This window comes from Xiphias gladius, chromosome 15 (assembly GCF_016859285.1).
Source record: "Xiphias gladius isolate SHS-SW01 ecotype Sanya breed wild chromosome 15, ASM1685928v1, whole genome shotgun sequence".
Classification (NCBI taxonomy): domain Eukaryota; kingdom Metazoa; phylum Chordata; class Actinopteri; order Istiophoriformes; family Xiphiidae; genus Xiphias; species Xiphias gladius.
Window position 1 is genome coordinate 33,242,426 of NC_053414.1, and position 6,377 is coordinate 33,248,802.

The following is a 6,377-nucleotide window of genomic DNA, read 5'->3' on the forward strand; positions in this document are numbered from 1 at the left end:
TTAGAAGGTAGGAAATAAAGGATCAGAATACAATGGGAAGTGATCACGTTCCAATAACAAACAGATCTTGCAAGTGCTTAATCAAGGAACCAATCAATTTTTATTTGAGGCTTAATTTAAAAAGAGCAAATTGGAAAGGATTTGAGGAAAATGTGGAAATATCTGTGGTAGAAAATGAGAGAAGGGTAGACAAGTGGAATAGCTCACTAACTAAGCTGCATCTAAGACTATGCCTAATAAAAAAAACATTCTCCAAAGATAAACAATGGGCCCATGGTGGAATGAGGAATGTAATATTGCAGTCCGAGCTAGAAACAGGGCATAGAGAAATTTAAAAGGACAGTCACTAAAGAACTATGTCAATGAATACAAAATAATCAGAGTCAAAGCTAGATGTGGGATAAAAGAAGCAAAGAAAAATAATTGGAGAGACTTCCATAATAAATTAGGACCTGAGACTCCCCTTAAAAGATCTGGAATTTAGTTCATAGAATGACAGAAATATTTCAGCTGTCTGCAATTCCTGTCCTCCACCTCAGTTGTATAGAGCATGTAAATAACAAAGGCATAGTGAATATGGTGGCAAAAGAACTACAAGAAATCCATAGTTCAAATTATGTAGGTGAGAAAAAATAGAAGGGGAGACAAAATATTAGATGATAAACAACAGAATAAATTACAAAACTATTTGGGATAACCGATATTATCAATGTGTTCATCTCGGCAAAGATACCACTCCAGGTCAAGATGGATTGGGATATCAGATATTTAAACACACTGGAGGGCTGGTGCAAGAGGAAATGCTAGTCCTACTCAATAATGTGTGGAAGACTGGATGTCTACCAAAGGAGTGGAAATATGCTGTAATAATCCCAATTTTGAAACCCGGGAATAAGTCTTATAGCCCTAGTTCATAAATGCCCATTAGCCTCACTTTTGCATCATGTAAATTAATGGAATGGTTGATAACAGACAGACTAGTGCAGATACTGTAAAAAAAAATGGGTTACTTTGTGCCTTTTCAGAGTGGATTTAGGTATGGGCAATCAACAATGGACCTTGTCCTAATTCTAGACTTCAATATCAAGAAGGCCATAGCCATAAAGAGACATCAGTTGCAGCCTTTCTTGACACTGACATTGATATCCATTCCACTGGAATTAGAGGAAGGAAGTTTAACTGGATTAAAAACCTTTCTATGCAACAGGTCTATACAGGTGAGGTTTGGAAGTGAGTTATGAGAGGAACTTGGGGTAGATAGCTGAATCCCCGAGGGGAGTGTTATTTACCCTGGTCTTTTTAACATTTTAGTCAATGGAATATTTAGCTGAGTGAGAAAAGAATATTGTCTCTCATTATTTGCAGATATGTATATAGTATTGCAGATATGGAACCAAGGGAGGAACCGCTCATGTTTTCACTCAAATTCAAAGAGCTCTGGATCAGGTGATCGAGTGGACAAATGACTGGAGTTTTGAAAATATCCATTTACTAAACAAAACAAGCTATTTGGATCAAAAATAAGTGTCACAGCCTACAAATGAATGGATAAAACTGTTGAAAACATTCAAAATTTTAAGTTTCTCAGAATGTGGCTCGTTGAAAGGATGACATGGAAATTACACATAATGTGTGAAAAGATAATTAATGTTGTGTAGCAGGATCTGAATAGGGGGCTGACTGAGTGTCCATGATGATGATGCATAGATCAATTATGGATACATGGTTTTTGGATTAAAGCTCCAACAGTGGTTAAAAAGCTGGAAATAGTACAAGCCAAAACACTGAGAATATGTAGTGGAGCATTTTCCACTACTTCAGTACCTGCTCTGTACCGAACTCAACCTGGATAACTGGAGTAAGTTTGAGAAGCTACTGAAATATCTGCACAATATAACAAAATATAAAGAGCTGTCAAGAAGGAGAAACAAATAATAAACAGAGGGCAGCAATACACCCCTACATACAGTAGTCTGTCCTACTCTGTGGAAGAAGATAATGACCGATTTTAAGGAGGATGAAGAGGAGTGTGTTTGTTGGACTAGGGCAGCAGACAAGGAGTGTTTACAAGCGAGAGAAGGTAAGGAATCGATTGATAAACCCGAGGGAGAACTATAGATGACACTGGGAAATCCGAGGCAAGGGGTCCCACTGGATGGTATGGGCAAACTCAACAGAGTGCTGAAAAGTAAGTTGGGTAAGAACAGGTATGCTGTTAATGGGCCCAACTGGGGAGATTCAAGTGGAAAAAAAAGACTGAAAATAGTATGTACATTAGTCAGGAGAATAAAAGAAAAAGAGAGAAACGAGAAAATTCATTTGTAGAAACAGGTGCGAGAAAACATAGGAAAGTGATGACTAGCTCTGAGGTAGGTCGAATTTGGGACTGAGGGAAAATAAGGTAGTAGTCAGATTTAAAGAAGAGAACTGAATTCACTCTTAGTATCCAGTGAAGTTAACTACAAAATTAAAAAAAGGAAGTGTTGTTCCTATGTAGAAATGAAGAGAGGGAAAGGGTGTGTCAAATGAAGGAGGTAGGAAAGCATAAGTGATCAGTGCAAGCTGCGTAGAGAAGGGAAGCAGGTGAAATAAGGGAGTGATTTGGGGTATGCACGAAGATTACAGGTCTTCAGAGAAGGGATGAGGAAAGACAGTGAACAACCCAGTCTCACATCAAATGTGTAATAGCCACTTTGGTCCACAGCGCAAAACGTATTAGTGTCACAATAATAGCTCTAAAATTTCGAGATGCCTACTTTTTTTTTTTTTGGTCTATTTTCTATTGGCCTGCGCCTTCATCACACAATCAATTTTCTGTCTCTGAAAATAAAAGAACGTGGCTGACAGTCCTTACATTTTCAGTGGATAAAGAAATATCTTAATATAGTTTCAGCATTTAAGTGCGTTTTGATAACATTTCTAGCGAGATATGTCATTTTCATAATGTTCAATCAGTGGATGTATAAGATATTTAGTTTATTAGTTATTACAAAGATTTTTTTCAGGTCTAGCAAGGAAATCCTAGGAATGCAAGGTTGTCTATCGTTGGTATGGTGGTTGCTATGGACACTGCTATCGCCTGAAACCTTGTAGTTGCATGTTGTTTGAATCACTATCTTTGCATTGTGTAGTTAACGTAGCTGTTGCTGTTTTTTTTTCACCTGAATGTGTCAAAAAAAGCACTTTGAAATAAAGCCAAGCCCAATCTGGGTCACGCAACGTGCACACACAAGTGAGCCTGACATCTTGGACGGATATTTACAGCAACACCACTTGGACAAACCACATTACAGTTGACAAAAATAACCTGCGCCCATGTCACCTGACAGTAATACTCAATATTCCTGCAAGTTTTTGTCATTTAAAAGAAACACTCTGTCATTGGTTTTATCACTGTATGTATATCAGAATATTTTGGCTGGATGATCAGCATTATATAAGAAGGAAAACTGGGCAAACAATCCAATTTCAGGATAGAGTTTTACAGTCCGAGTTGAAATGATTGGCCCCTCTAAATTTTGAGAACAGAATTTAGAATATTTTCAGAAATTAATGCAAATTAACAAATTTTGTAAATTCATAATATTTAATAGAATGTCAAAAGTAAGAGTACAACAACAAAAAATACTTCCAAATAGTGAAATAAAAAATACAGGCATAAAATGTAGGCTTGACAGTTATTGGCAACTTTTTGATTAATTTAAATAACTTTCTCAATCAACACAAAAGACAAATAAGACTCACCTGTGCTTAATTTTCAGTGTTCACATGATCTGAATTAACCAATGAATGAATGTTTTACTGAAAAAAAAAAGAGGCTGATCGTTTTCAGTTTCCTTTTCACAATGGCAAAGACAAGAGAGCTGTCTGAGAGCATCAGAAAGGCTATTACCAAAAAACATTTCCAAAGGGTACAAGGCAATTGCAAAAGATCTTGAAATCCCTGTTTCAACAGCTCATAATGTTATCAAGAAGTTTCACAGTAAAGGAATGCGCTTATATGGCGCTTTTCTAGTCTTTTCAACCACGCAAAGTACTTTACACTACATGCCTAATTCACCCATTCACACACAATGATACAGTGCTTTTCTTTTCATACACACACACACACCAATGATACATTGGGGGCAATTTTGGGGTTCAGTATCTTGCCAAAGGACACTTCGACAGGTGGACTGGAGGAGCTGGGGTTTGGACCAGGACGTGGTGCAAAGAAGAAACTCAATGAGAGAAGTTGCCGAAGGTTGATGCGGATTGTGGAAAAAACACCAGGCAAGACATCCACATAGCTTCAGGCTGACCTGGATCAATCTGGAGTGGTGGTATTAGCCTCTGCCATACGCTGCACACTAAACCAAGTAGGGGTCCATGGGCAAGGGTCAGGGAGGACACCAATATTGAAAGAAAGGAACAAAAAAGCAAGACTAATGTTTGCAATAACTTGCATAATTAAGCCACAGTCTTTCTGGGATAATGTTCTATGGACAGATGAAACCAAAGTAGAGCTCTTTGCAGTGCATCAGTTTGTTTATGGGCGGCGAAATGAAGCCCATAAGTAAGAGAACACCCAACTTAGAGTAAAACATTGTGGAGGTTCTATCATATTTTGGGGCCGCTTTGCTGCCTCTGGTACTGAAGGCATTGAATGTATCAAAGGAAGGATGAAATCAGAAGATTACCCGGGCCTTTTGGAGCAAAATGTGCTACCATGTGTCAGAAAACTAGGTTTGAAGCGAAGTACTTGGGTCTTTCAGCAGGACAATGACCCAAAGCAAACATCCAGCAGCACAAAAGAATGGTTGAAAAGGAAAAGATGGACTGTTTTAAACTGGCTAGCAATGAGTCCTGACCTAAATCCTGTTGAAAACCTTCAGAGAAAGCTGAAATCTACCGTTGTAAAAAGGACTCCTGCAAACTTATAAGAGCTTGAACACACAGCAGTGGAAAAGTGGCAAACTACCAGCAGACAGGTGCAAGAAGTTTCTAGATGGCTAGAGGAAACTTTTGGAGATTGTCATTGTTGCCAAAGGTTCTGCAACCAAATATTACTGAAGGGTGCCAATAATTGTGTCTGAGATACATTTTGTGTTTGTATTTTTTCATTTTTATAAACTTTTGTTTCTTTTATTTTCTTTTGTTTGGTACTCTTGGTAATTTTATTAAAATATCTTGATTATACAAAATTTGTTAATTTTCATTTATTTCTGAAGATAGTCTAAATTCTGTACTTAAAATTAAGGGGTTCCAATAATTTCAACCAGGTCTGTATGATTTGAAGCTAATCAGGAGGAAAAATATTATTTTCTTTGTGCAGTTCATTTTATTATTGAGAAAATTCCAAGACAAGAAGAGATGGACAGACGGCAAACCAAATTTTGGACATTTTTATCGAGAACTACATCAATATGGTAGTACGATAAGAGGACTTAAGAATAAGAGGGCAACGAAAACTAATTGTGTTTTTGATAAATTTGTTATGGACTGATGATATATTATTTTGAATATGTATTACATTGTTATTTTTATTTTTCTCTTTTTATATTGTATAAGTACCCCTGGTATGGGCAGTTTTTTGTTTGTACATACTGTTAATGTTCATGTGTGCTCTAAAATAAAGCAGCTATGACATACCTCTACCATTGTAATGATAGCATGGTTTACATGTGCAGTGGCAGTGTATGATCAGTTTCTTGTCCGCAAACCACTTGAAGGTTTTTATTTTTATTTTTGAGGTTACTACAGTTGATAACAGACATGTCTGACCCATTGCTGTTGAATAATAATTATTCAACGGCAGTGTTCCGACCTCTTGTTTTTATTGTAGAGATATGCAAAAACAAATAACCCTAACCCAAGAGTAAAAAATAAAAGTTCAGCAGTTCAAACAATTATATAATTTACATATATTGAGAGTCTTTAAGGCTTTGGGTTTTTTTTTTTATGTACCATATGCAAAATACATGACAAACTTCCAAAAATACAAAGTTATCAGGTACTTAAAGTAACAGTCTGCTATAAGAATGAGTAACACGGGGAGGCTTTTACATAACCTATGCTCATTGTGGCAATCCAGTAGATCTTGCTGGAATTGAAGAATTTTTTTTCTTTACATCAGCCATGACTGGAATTCAAAACATGACAAGGGAGAAGGCCACTGAGACACAGCAAACTATGCACCCCAAACTCATTCAGTATGTTTACATGCACGCAGTAACCTGATTACTGTTAATGGCCTGATTATGGTGTTTACATGTACTCTGTGTTTATGCTTGTCTTTTTAAATTGTCAGCATTGGGAGGTGTTATTCCTCACTGAAATTTGAAATCAGGTCAAATAAACAAATCATCAATAATTATGATAATTATTATTATTAAATA